Below are 14,426 nucleotides of genomic sequence, written 5' to 3'. Positions count from 1 at the left end.
CCGGGTTTCGGCAGCTCTTGTAGGCTTAACAACGCTCCCACTATGTGTGAGCTGTTGTCTTTCCCTCTTATCAGTCTAGAAATTGCTTGATTCCTTTGCTTCTCATGTAGCTGTTGTTCATAACAGAGTGGTTGCTTAGTCTCACCGGGAATAAAGTTGCGTATCTTGCTGCCTTTTTTCTTTCCCCGGCAAAATGCGTAGACATAAAAATGTCACTCCTCAATAGGTTCCCTTCACACCAACACATGGTAGCCCACAGTTGTCGGCAAACCATGACACCAAAGGCCGAAATAGCTCAGTTGGGAGAGCGTTAGACTGAAGATCTAAAGGTCCCTGGTTCGATCCCGGGTTTCGGCAAGCGCACGTGCCCCTTTTGGTGTACTGCTTCCTGACAAGAATAGGAAGACCAAGAGCAAGGTTTAAAGCATGTAAGGGTCTTGGGCGCAGCAGAAACGCCATTGGGCAACATCCTGCAGTTTATCATTTTCTCAGCCAATGTGCAAGGACATGTCAAAAATGCGTTCTTCTTCAAAGGACCAGTGTACACCAACACATAGCGCTGCAGAGCCTTGGGAAGAAAGCTCTGGCATGTTGCTCTTTTCTAAATGTAAAGCCAAATATTCTTTTTTGCATTTGCATTTGCATTTGCTTCACCTCACCTCACCTCACCTCACCTCACCTCACCTCACCTCACCTCACCTCACCTCACCTCACCTCACTTCACTTCACTTCACTTCACTTCACTTCACTTCACTTCACTTCACTTCACTTCAATGTGCCGAAATAGCTCAGTTGGGAGAGCGTTAGACTGAAGATCTAAAGGTCCCTGGTTCGATCCCGTGTTTCGGCAGCTCTTGTAGGCTTAACAACGCTCCCACTATGTGTGAGCTGTTGTCTTTCCCTCTTATCAGTCTAGAAATTGCTTGATTCCTTTGCTTCTCATGTAGCTGTTGTTCATAACAGAGTGGTTGCTTAGTCTCACCGGGAATAAAGTTGCGTATATTGCTGCCTTTTTTCTTTCCCCGGCAAAATGCGTAGACATAAAAATGTCACTCCTCAATAGGATCCCTTCACACCAACACATGGTAGCCCACAGTTGTCGGCAAACCATGACACCAAAGGCCGAAATAGCTCAGTTGGGAGAGCGTTAGACTGAAGATCTAAAGGTCCCTGGTTCGATCCCGGGTTTCGGCAAGCGCACGTGCCCCTTTTGGTGTACTGCTTCCTGACAAGAATAGGAAGACCAAGAGCAAGGTTTAAAGCATGTAAGGGTCTTGGGCGCAGCAGAAACGCCATTGGGCAACATCCTGCAGTTTATCATTTTCTCAGCCAATGTGCAAGGACATGTCAAAAATGCGTTCTTCTTCAAAGGACCAGTGTACACCAACACATAGCGCTGCAGAGCCTTGGGAAGAAAGCTCTGGCATGTTGCTCTTTTCTAAATGTAAAGCCAAATATTCTTTTTTGCATTTGCATTTGCATTTGCATTTGCATTTGCTTCACTTCACCTCACCTCACCTCACCTCACCTCACCTCACCTCACCTCACCTCACCTCACCTCACCTCACTTCACTTCACTTCACTTCACTTCACTTCACTTCACTTCACTTCACTTCACTTCACTTCACTTCACTTCACTTCACTTCACTTCACTTCACTTCACTTCACTTCACTTCACTTCACTTCAATGTGCCGAAATAGCTCAGTTGGGAGAGCGTTAGACTGAAGATCTAAAGGTCCCTGGTTCGATCCCGTGTTTCGGCAGCTCTTGTAGGCTTAACAACGCTCCCACTATGTGTGAGCTGTTGTCTTTCCCTCTTATCAGTCTAGAAATTGCTTGATTCCTTTGCTTCTCATGTAGCTGTTGTTCATAACAGAGTGGTTGCTTAGTCTCACCGGGAATAAAGTTGCGTATCTTGCTGCCTTTTTTCTTTCCCCGGCAAAATGCGTAGACATAAAAATGTCACTCCTCAATAGGATCCCTTCACACCAACACATGGTAGCCCACAGTTGTCGGCAAACCATGACACCAAAGGCCGAAATAGCTCAGTTGGGAGAGCGTTAGACTGAAGATCTAAAGGTCCCTGGTTCGATCCCGGGTTTCGGCAAGCGCACGTGCCCCTTTTGGTGTACTGCTTCCTGACAAGAATAGGAAGACCAAGAGCAAGGTTTAAAGCATGTAAGGGTCTTGGGCGCAGCAGAAACGCCATTGGGCAACATCCTGCAGTTTATCATTTTCTCAGCCAATGTGCAAGGACATGTCAAAAATGCGTTCTTCTTCAAAGGACCAGTGTACACCAACACATAGCGCTGCAGAGCCTTGGGAAGAAAGCTCTGGCATGTTGCTCTTTTCTAAATGTAAAGCCAAATATTCTTTTTTGCATTTGCATTTGCATTTGCATTTGCATTTGTTTCACTTCACTTCACCTCACTTCAATGTGCCGAAATAGCTCAGTTGGGAGAGCGTTAGACTGAAGATCTAAAGGTCCCTGGTTCGATCCCGGGTTTCGGCAGCTCTTGTAGGCTTAACAACGCTCCCACTATGTGTGAGCTGTTGTCTTTCCCTCTTATCAGTCTAGAAATTGCTTGATTCCTTTGCTTCTCATGTAGCTGTTGTTCATAACAGAGTGGTTGCTTAGTCTCACCGGGAATAAAGTTGCGTATCTTGCTGCCTTTTTTCTTTCCCCGGCAAAATGCGTAGACATAAAAATGTCACTCCTCAATAGGTTCCCTTCACACCAACACATGGTAGCCCACAGTTGTCGGCAAACCATGACACCAAAGGCCGAAATAGCTCAGTTGGGAGAGCGTTAGACTGAAGATCTAAAGGTCCCTGGTTCGATCCCGGGTTTCGGCAAGCGCACGTGCCCCTTTTGGTGTACTGCTTCCTGACAAGAATAGGAAGACCAAGAGCAAGGTTTAAAGCATGTAAGGGTCTTGGGCGCAGCAGAAACGCCATTGGGCAACATCCTGCAGTTTATCATTTTCTCAGCCAATGTGCAAGGACATGTCAAAAATGCGTTCTTCTTCAAAGGACCAGTGTACACCAACACATAGCGCTGCAGAGCCTTGGGAAGAAAGCTCTGGCATGTTGCTCTTTTCTAAATGTAAAGCCAAATATTCTTTTTTGCATTTGCATTTGCATTTGCTTCACCTCACCTCACCTCACCTCACCTCACCTCACCTCACCTCACCTCACCTCACCTCACTTCACTTCACTTCACTTCACTTCACTTCACTTCACTTCACTTCACTTCACTTCACTTCACTTCACTTCACTTCACTTCACTTCACTTCACTTCACTTCACTTCAATGTGCCGAAATAGCTCAGTTGGGAGAGCGTTAGACTGAAGATCTAAAGGTCCCTGGTTCGATCCCGTGTTTCGGCAGCTCTTGTAGGCTTAACAACGCTCCCACTATGTGTGAGCTGTTGTCTTTCCCTCTTATCAGTCTAGAAATTGCTTGATTCCTTTGCTTCTCATGTAGCTGTTGTTCATAACAGAGTGGTTGCTTAGTCTCACCGGGAATAAAGTTGCGTATATTGCTGCCTTTTTTCTTTCCCCGGCAAAATGCGTAGACATAAAAATGTCACTCCTCAATAGGATCCCTTCACACCAACACATGGTAGCCCACAGTTGTCGGCAAACCATGACACCAAAGGCCGAAATAGCTCAGTTGGGAGAGCGTTAGACTGAAGATCTAAAGGTCCCTGGTTCGATCCCGGGTTTCGGCAAGCGCACGTGCCCCTTTTGGTGTACTGCTTCCTGACAAGAATAGGAAGACCAAGAGCAAGGTTTAAAGCATGTAAGGGTCTTGGGCGCAGCAGAAATGCCATTGGGCAACATCCTGCAGTTTATCATTTTCTCAGCCAATGTGCAAGGACATGTCAAAAATGCGTTCTTCTTCAAAGGACCAGTGTACACCAACACATAGCGCTGCAGAGCCTTGGGAAGAAAGCTCTGGCATGTTGCTCTTTTCTAAATGTAAAGCCAAATATTCTTTTTTGCATTTGCATTTGCATTTGCATTTGCATTTGCATTTGCATTTGTTTCACTTCACTTCACTTCACTTCACTTCACCTCACTTCAATGTGCCGAAATAGCTCAGTTGGGAGAGCGTTAGACTGAAGATCTAAAGGTCCCTGGTTCGATCCCGGGTTTCGGCAGCTCTTGTAGGCTTAACAACGCTCCCACTATGTGTGAGCTGTTGTCTTTCCCTCTTATCAGTCTAGAAATTGCTTGATTCCTTTGCTTCTCATGTAGCTGTTGTTCATAACAGAGTGGTTGCTTAGTCTCACCGGGAATAAAGTTGCGTATCTTGCTGCCTTTTTTCTTTCCCCGGCAAAATGCGTAGACATAAAAATGTCACTCCTCAATAGGTTCCCTTCACACCAACACATGGTAGCCCACAGTTGTCGGCAAACCATGACACCAAAGGCCGAAATAGCTCAGTTGGGAGAGCGTTAGACTGAAGATCTAAAGGTCCCTGGTTCGATCCCGGGTTTCGGCAAGCGCACGTGCCCCTTTTGGTGTACTGCTTCCTGACAAGAATAGGAAGACCAAGAGCAAGGTTTAAAGCATGTAAGGGTCTTGGGCGCAGCAGAAACGCCATTGGGCAACATCCTGCAGTTTATCATTTTCTCAGCCAATGTGCAAGGACATGTCAAAAATGCGTTCTTCTTCAAAGGACCAGTGTACACCAACACATAGCGCTGCAGAGCCTTGGGAAGAAAGCTCTGGCATGTTGCTCTTTTCTAAATGTAAAGCCAAATATTCTTTTTTGCATTTGCATTTGCATTTGCTTCACTTCACCTCACCTCACCTCACCTCACCTCACCTCACCTCACCTCACCTCACCTCACCTCACCTCACCTCACCTCACCTCACTTCACTTCACTTCACTTCACTTCACTTCACTTCACTTCACTTCACTTCACTTCACTTCAATGTGCCGAAATAGCTCAGTTGGGAGAGCGTTAGACTGAAGATCTAAAGGTCCCTGGTTCGATCCCGTGTTTCGGCAGCTCTTGTAGGCTTAACAACGCTCCCACTATGTGTGAGCTGTTGTCTTTCCCTCTTATCAGTCTAGAAATTGCTTGATTCCTTTGCTTCTCATGTAGCTGTTGTTCATAACAGAGTGGTTGCTTAGTCTCACCGGGAATAAAGTTGCGTATATTGCTGCCTTTTTTCTTTCCCCGGCAAAATGCGTAGACATAAAAATGTCACTCCTCAATAGGATCCCTTCACACCAACACATGGTAGCCCACAGTTGTCGGCAAACCATGACACCAAAGGCTGAAATAGCTCAGTTGGGAGAGCGTTAGACTGAAGATCTAAAGGTCCCTGGTTCGATCCCGGGTTTCGGCAAGCGCACGTGCCCCTTTTGGTGTACTGCTTCCTGACAAGAATAGGAAGACCAAGAGCAAGGTTTAAAGCATGTAAGGGTCTTGGGCGCAGCAGAAACGCCATTGGGCAACATCCTGCAGTTTATCATTTTCTCAGCCAATGTGCAAGGACATGTCAAAAATGCGTTCTTCTTCAAAGGACCAGTGTACACCAACACATAGCGCTGCAGAGCCTTGGGAAGAAAGCTCTGGCATGTTGCTCTTTTCTAAATGTAAAGCCAAATATTCTTTTTTGCATTTGCATTTGCATTTGCTTCACTTCACCTCACCTCACCTCACCTCACCTCACCTCACCTCACCTCACCTCACCTCACCTCACCTCACCTCACCTCACCTCACTTCACTTCACTTCACTTCACTTCACTTCACTTCACTTCACTTCACTTCACTTCACTTCACTTCACTTCAATGTGCCGAAATAGCTCAGTTGGGAGAGCGTTAGACTGAAGATCTAAAGGTCCCTGGTTCGATCCCGTGTTTCGGCAGCTCTTGTAGGCTTAACAACGCTCCCACTATGTGTGAGCTGTTGTCTTTCCCTCTTATCAGTCTAGAAATTGCTTGATTCCTTTGCTTCTCATGTAGCTGTTGTTCATAACAGAGTGGTTGCTTAGTCTCACCGGGAATAAAGTTGCGTATCTTGCTGCCTTTTTTCTTTCCCCGGCAAAATGCGTAGACATAAAAATGTCACTCCTCAATAGGTTCCCTTCACACCAACACATGGTAGCCCACAGTTGTCGGCAAACCATGACACCAAAGGCCGAAATAGCTCAGTTGGGAGAGCGTTAGACTGAAGATCTAAAGGTCCCTGGTTCGATCCCGGGTTTCGGCAAGCGCACGTGCCCCTTTTGGTGTACTGCTTCCTGACAAGAATAGGAAGACCAAGAGCAAGGTTTAAAGCATGTAAGGGTCTTGGGCGCAGCAGAAACGCCATTGGGCAACATCCTGCAGTTTATCATTTTCTCAGCCAATGTGCAAGGACATGTCAAAAATGCGTTCTTCTTCAAAGGACCAGTGTACACCAACACATAGCGCTGCAGAGCCTTGGGAAGAAAGCTCTGGCATGTTGCTCTTTTCTAAATGTAAAGCCAAATATTCTTTTTTGCATTTGCATTTGCATTTGCTTCACTTCACCTCACCTCACCTCACCTCACCTCACCTCACCTCACCTCACCTCACTTCACTTCACTTCACTTCACTTCACTTCACTTCACTTCACTTCACTTCACTTCACTTCACTTCAATTCAATTCAATTCAATTCAATTCAATGTGCCGAAATAGCTCAGTTGGGAGAGCGTTAGACTGAAGATCTAAAGGTCCCTGGTTCGATCCCGTGTTTCGGCAGCTCTTGTAGGCTTAACAACGCTCCCACTATGTGTGAGCTGTTGTCTTTCCCTCTTATCAGTCTAGAAATTGCTTGATTCCTTTGCTTCTCATGTAGCTGTTGTTCATAACAGAGTGGTTGCTTAGTCTCACCGGGAATAAAGTTGCGTATCTTGCTGCCTTTTTTCTTTCCCCGGCAAAATGCGTAGACATAAAAATGTCACTCCTCAATAGGATCCCTTCACACCAACACATGGTAGCCCACAGTTGTCGGCAAACCATGACACCAAAGGCCGAAATAGCTCAGTTGGGAGAGCGTTAGACTGAAGATCTAAAGGTCCCTGGTTCGATCCCGGGTTTCGGCAAGCGCACGTGCCCCTTTTGGTGTACTGCTTCCTGACAAGAATAGGAAGACCAAGAGCAAGGTTTAAAGCATGTAAGGGTCTTGGGCGCAGCAGAAACGCCATTGGGCAACATCCTGCAGTTTATCATTTTCTCAGCCAATGTGCAAGGACATGTCAAAAATGCGTTCTTCTTCAAAGGACCAGTGTACACCAACACATAGCGCTGCAGAGCCTTGGGAAGAAAGCTCTGGCATGTTGCTCTTTTCTAAATGTAAAGCCAAATATTCTTTTTTGCATTTGCATTTGCATTTGCTTCACCTCACCTCACCTCACCTCACCTCACCTCACCTCACCTCACCTCACCTCACCTCACCTCACCTCACCTCACCTCACCTCACTTCACCTCACCTCACCTCACCTCACCTCACTTCACCTCACTTCACTTCACTTCACTTCACTTCACTTCACTTCACTTCACTTCACTTCACTTCACTTCACTTCACTTCACTTCACTTCACTTCACTTCACTTCACTTCACTTCACTTCACTTCACTTCAATGTGCCGAAATAGCTCAGTTGGGAGAGCGTTAGACTGAAGATCTAAAGGTCCCTGGTTCGATCCCGTGTTTCGGCAGCTCTTGTAGGCTTAACAACGCTCCCACTATGTGTGAGCTGTTGTCTTTCCCTCTTATCAGTCTAGAAATTGCTTGATTCCTTTGCTTCTCATGTAGCTGTTGTTCATAACAGAGTGGTTGCTTAGTCTCACCGGGAATAAAGTTGCGTATATTGCTGCCTTTTTTCTTTCCCCGGCAAAATGCGTAGACATAAAAATGTCACTCCTCAATAGGATCCCTTCACACCAACACATGGTAGCCCACAGTTGTCGGCAAACCATGACACCAAAGGCCGAAATAGCTCAGTTGGGAGAGCGTTAGACTGAAGATCTAAAGGTCCCTGGTTCGATCCCGGGTTTCGGCAAGCGCACGTGCCCCTTTTGGTGTACTGCTTCCTGACAAGAATAGGAAGACCAAGAGCAAGGTTTAAAGCATGTAAGGGTCTTGGGCGCAGCAGAAACGCCATTGGGCAACATCCTGCAGTTTATCATTTTCTCAGCCAATGTGCAAGGACATGTCAAAAATGCGTTCTTCTTCAAAGGACCAGTGTACACCAACACATAGCGCTGCAGAGCCTTGGGAAGAAATCTCTGGCATGTTGCTCTTTTCTAAATGTAAAGCCAAATATTCTTTTTTGCATTTGCATTTGCATTTGCATTTGCATTTGCATTTGCATTTGCATTTGTTTCACTTCACTTCACTTCACTTCACTTCACCTCACTTCAATGTGCCGAAATAGCTCAGTTGGGAGAGCGTTAGACTGAAGATCTAAAGGTCCCTGGTTCGATCCCGGGTTTCGGCAGCTCTTGTAGGCTTAACAACGCTCCCACTATGTGTGAGCTGTTGTCTTTCCCTCTTATCAGTCTAGAAATTGCTTGATTCCTTTGCTTCTCATGTAGCTGTTGTTCATAACAGAGTGGTTGCTTAGTCTCACCGGGAATAAAGTTGCGTATCTTGCTGCCTTTTTTCTTTCCCCGGCAAAATGCGTAGACATAAAAATGTCACTCCTCAATAGGTTCCCTTCACACCAACACATGGTAGCCCACAGTTGTCGGCAAACCATGACACCAAAGGCCGAAATAGCTCAGTTGGGAGAGCGTTAGACTGAAGATCTAAAGGTCCCTGGTTCGATCCCGGGTTTCGGCAAGCGCACGTGCCCCTTTTGGTGTACTGCTTCCTGACAAGAATAGGAAGACCAAGAGCAAGGTTTAAAGCATGTAAGGGTCTTGGGCGCAGCAGAAACGCCATTGGGCAACATCCTGCAGTTTATCATTTTCTCAGCCAATGTGCAAGGACATGTCAAAAATGCGTTCTTCTTCAAAGGACCAGTGTACACCAACACATAGCGCTGCAGAGCCTTGGGAAGAAAGCTCTGGCATGTTGCTCTTTTCTAAATGTAAAGCCAAATATTCTTTTTTGCATTTGCATTTGCATTTGCTTCACTTCACCTCACCTCACCTCACCTCACCTCACCTCACCTCACCTCACCTCACCTCACCTCACCTCACCTCACCTCACCTCACTTCACTTCACTTCACTTCACTTCACTTCACTTCACTTCACTTCACTTCACTTCACTTCACTTCACTTCACTTCACTTCACTTCACTTCACTTCACTTCACTTCACTTCACTTCACTTCAATGTGCCGAAATAGCTCAGTTGGGAGAGCGTTAGACTGAAGATCTAAAGGTCCCTGGTTCGATCCCGTGTTTCGGCAGCTCTTGTAGGCTTAACAACGCTCCCACTATGTGTGAGCTGTTGTCTTTCCCTCTTATCAGTCTAGAAATTGCTTGATTCCTTTGCTTCTCATGTAGCTGTTGTTCATAACAGAGTGGTTGCTTAGTCTCACCGGGAATAAAGTTGCGTATATTGCTGCCTTTTTTCTTTCCCCGGCAAAATGCGTAGACATAAAAATGTCACTCCTCAATAGGATCCCTTCACACCAACACATGGTAGCCCACAGTTGTCGGCAAACCATGACACCAAAGGCCGAAATAGCTCAGTTGGGAGAGCGTTAGACTGAAGATCTAAAGGTCCCTGGTTCGATCCCGGGTTTCGGCAAGCGCACGTGCCCCTTTTGGTGTACTGCTTCCTGACAAGAATAGGAAGACCAAGAGCAAGGTTTAAAGCATGTAAGGGTCTTGGGCGCAGCAGAAACGCCATTGGGCAACATCCTGCAGTTTATCATTTTCTCAGCCAATGTGCAAGGACATGTCAAAAATGCGTTCTTCTTCAAAGGACCAGTGTACACCAACACATAGCGCTGCAGAGCCTTGGGAAGAAAGCTCTGGCATGTTGCTCTTTTCTAAATGTAAAGCCAAATATTCTTTTTTGCATTTGCATTTGCATTTGCTTCACTTCACCTCACCTCACCTCACCTCACCTCACCTCACCTCACCTCACCTCACCTCACCTCACCTCACCTCACTTCACTTCACTTCACTTCACTTCACTTCACTTCACTTCACTTCACTTCACTTCACTTCACTTCACTTCACTTCACTTCACTTCACTTCACTTCACTTCACTTCACTTCAATGTGCCGAAATAGCTCAGTTGGGAGAGCGTTAGACTGAAGATCTAAAGGTCCCTGGTTCGATCCCGTGTTTCGGCAGCTCTTGTAGGCTTAACAACGCTCCCACTATGTGTGAGCTGTTGTCTTTCCCTCTTATCAGTCTAGAAATTGCTTGATTCCTTTGCTTCTCATGTAGCTGTTGTTCATAACAGAGTGGTTGCTTAGTCTCACCGGGAATAAAGTTGCGTATCTTGCTGCCTTTTTTCTTTCCCCGGCAAAATGCGTAGACATAAAAATGTCACTCCTCAATAGGTTCCCTTCACACCAACACATGGTAGCCCACAGTTGTCGGCAAACCATGACACCAAAGGCCGAAATAGCTCAGTTGGGAGAGCGTTAGACTGAAGATCTAAAGGTCCCTGGTTCGATCCCGGGTTTCGGCAAGCGCACGTGCCCCTTTTGGTGTACTGCTTCCTGACAAGAATAGGAAGACCAAGAGCAAGGTTTAAAGCATGTAAGGGTCTTGGGCGCAGCAGAAACGCCATTGGGCAACATCCTGCAGTTTATCATTTTCTCAGCCAATGTGCAAGGACATGTCAAAAATGCGTTCTTCTTCAAAGGACCAGTGTACACCAACACATAGCGCTGCAGAGCCTTGGGAAGAAAGCTCTGGCATGTTGCTCTTTTCTAAATGTAAAGCCAAATATTCTTTTTTGCATTTGCATTTGCATTTGCTTCACTTCACCTCACCTCACCTCACCTCACCTCACCTCACCTCACCTCACCTCACCTCACCTCACCTCACCTCACCTCACTTCACTTCACTTCACTTCACTTCACTTCACTTCACTTCACTTCACTTCACTTCACTTCACTTCACTTCACTTCACTTCACTTCACTTCACTTCAATGTGCCGAAATAGCTCAGTTGGGAGAGCGTTAGACTGAAGATCTAAAGGTCCCTGGTTCGATCCCGTGTTTCGGCAGCTCTTGTAGGCTTAACAACGCTCCCACTATGTGTGAGCTGTTGTCTTTCCCTCTTATCAGTCTAGAAATTGCTTGATTCCTTTGCTTCTCATGTAGCTGTTGTTCATAACAGAGTGGTTGCTTAGTCTCACCGGGAATAAAGTTGCGTATATTGCTGCCTTTTTTCTTTCCCCGGCAAAATGCGTAGACATAAAAATGTCACTCCTCAATAGGATCCCTTCACACCAACACATGGTAGCCCACAGTTGTCGGCAAACCATGACACCAAAGGCCGAAATAGCTCAGTTGGGAGAGCGTTAGACTGAAGATCTAAAGGTCCCTGGTTCGATCCCGGGTTTCGGCAAGCGCACGTGCCCCTTTTGGTGTACTGCTTCCTGACAAGAATAGGAAGACCAAGAGCAAGGTTTAAAGCATGTAAGGGTCTTGGGCGCAGCAGAAACGCCATTGGGCAACATCCTGCAGTTTATCATTTTCTCAGCCAATGTGCAAGGACATGTCAAAAATGCGTTCTTCTTCAAAGGACCAGTGTACACCAACACATAGCGCTGCAGAGCCTTGGGAAGAAAGCTCTGGCATGTTGCTCTTTTCTAAATGTAAAGCCAAATATTCTTTTTTGCATTTGCATTTGCATTTGCTTCACTTCACCTCACCTCACCTCACCTCACCTCACCTCACCTCACCTCACCTCACCTCACCTCACCTCACTTCACTTCACTTCACTTCACTTCACTTCACTTCACTTCACTTCACTTCACTTCACTTCACTTCACTTCACTTCAATTCAATTCAATTCAATGTGCCGAAATAGCTCAGTTGGGAGAGCGTTAGACTGAAGATCTAAAGGTCCCTGGTTCGATCCCGTGTTTCGGCAGCTCTTGTAGGCTTAACAACGCTCCCACTATGTGTGAGCTGTTGTCTTTCCCTCTTATCAGTCTAGAAATTGCTTGATTCCTTTGCTTCTCATGTAGCTGTTGTTCATAACAGAGTGGTTGCTTAGTCTCACCGGGAATAAAGTTGCGTATCTTGCTGCCTTTTTTCTTTCCCCGGCAAAATGCGTAGACATAAAAATGTCACTCCTCAATAGGTTCCCTTCACACCAACACATGGTAGCCCACAGTTGTCGGCAAACCATGACACCAAAGGCCGAAATAGCTCAGTTGGGAGAGCGTTAGACTGAAGATCTAAAGGTCCCTGGTTCGATCCCGGGTTTCGGCAAGCGCACGTGCCCCTTTTGGTGTACTGCTTCCTGACAAGAATAGGAAGACCAAGAGCAAGGTTTAAAGCATGTAAGGGTCTTGGGCGCAGCAGAAACGCCATTGGGCAACATCCTGCAGTTTATCATTTTCTCAGCCAATGTGCAAGGACATGTCAAAAATGCGTTCTTCTTCAAAGGACCAGTGTACACCAACACATAGCGCTGCAGAGCCTTGGGAAGAAAGCTCTGGCATGTTGCTCTTTTCTAAATGTAAAGCCAAATATTCTTTTTTGCATTTGCATTTGCATTTGCTTCACTTCACCTCACCTCACCTCACCTCACCTCACCTCACCTCACCTCACCTCACCTCACCTCACCTCACTTCACTTCACTTCACTTCACTTCACTTCACTTCACTTCACTTCACTTCAATGTGCCGAAATAGCTCAGTTGGGAGAGCGTTAGACTGAAGATCTAAAGGTCCCTGGTTCGATCCCGTGTTTCGGCAGCTCTTGTAGGCTTAACAACGCTCCCACTATGTGTGAGCTGTTGTCTTTCCCTCTTATCAGTCTAGAAATTGCTTGATTCCTTTGCTTCTCATGTAGCTGTTGTTCATAACAGAGTGGTTGCTTAGTCTCACCGGGAATAAAGTTGCGTATATTGCTGCCTTTTTTCTTTCCCCGGCAAAATGCGTAGACATAAAAATGTCACTCCTCAATAGGATCCCTTCACACCAACACATGGTAGCCCACAGTTGTCGGCAAACCATGACACCAAAGGCTGAAATAGCTCAGTTGGGAGAGCGTTAGACTGAAGATCTAAAGGTCCCTGGTTCGATCCCGGGTTTCGGCAAGCGCACGTGCCCCTTTTGGTGTACTGCTTCCTGACAAGAATAGGAAGACCAAGAGCAAGGTTTAAAGCATGTAAGGGTCTTGGGCGCAGCAGAAACGCCATTGGGCAACATCCTGCAGTTTATCATTTTCTCAGCCAATGTGCAAGGACATGTCAAAAATGCGTTCTTCTTCAAAGGACCAGTGTACACCAACACATAGCGCTGCAGAGCCTTGGGAAGAAAGCTCTGGCATGTTGCTCTTTTCTAAATGTAAAGCCAAATATTCTTTTTTGCATTTGCATTTGCATTTGCTTCACTTCACCTCACCTCACCTCACCTCACCTCACCTCACCTCACCTCACCTCACCTCACCTCACCTCACCTCACCTCACCTCACCTCACCTCACTTCACTTCACTTCACTTCACTTCACTTCACTTCACTTCACTTCACTTCACTTCACTTCAATGTGCCGAAATAGCTCAGTTGGGAGAGCGTTAGACTGAAGATCTAAAGGTCCCTGGTTCGATCCCGTGTTTCGGCAGCTCTTGTAGGCTTAACAACGCTCCCACTATGTGTGAGCTGTTGTCTTTCCCTCTTATCAGTCTAGAAATTGCTTGATTCCTTTGCTTCTCATGTAGCTGTTGTTCATAACAGAGTGGTTGCTTAGTCTCACCGGGAATAAAGTTGCGTATCTTGCTGCCTTTTTTCTTTCCCCGGCAAAATGCGTAGACATAAAAATGTCACTCCTCAATAGGTTCCCTTCACACCAACACATGGTAGCCCACAGTTGTCGGCAAACCATGACACCAAAGGCCGAAATAGCTCAGTTGGGAGAGCGTTAGACTGAAGATCTAAAGGTCCCTGGTTCGATCCCGGGTTTCGGCAAGCGCACGTGCCCCTTTTGGTGTACTGCTTCCTGACAAGAATAGGAAGACCAAGAGCAAGGTTTAAAGCATGTAAGGGTCTTGGGCGCAGCAGAAACGCCATTGGGCAACATCCTGCAGTTTATCATTTTCTCAGCCAATGTGCAAGGACATGTCAAAAATGCGTTCTTCTTCAAAGGACCAGTGTACACCAACACATAGCGCTGCAGAGCCTTGGGAAGAAAGCTCTGGCATGTTGCTCTTTTCTAAATGTAAAGCCAAATATTCTTTTTTGCATTTGCATTTGCATTTGCTTCACTTCACCTCACCTCACCTCACCTCACCT

This window comes from Pelophylax lessonae (genome assembly GCF_965119305.1).
Source record: "Pelophylax lessonae genome assembly, chromosome: 3".
Lineage (NCBI taxonomy): Eukaryota > Metazoa > Chordata > Amphibia > Anura > Ranidae > Pelophylax > Pelophylax lessonae.
The sequence above is the reverse complement of the archived record's forward strand: the minus strand, read 5'-3'. Positions refer to the sequence as shown.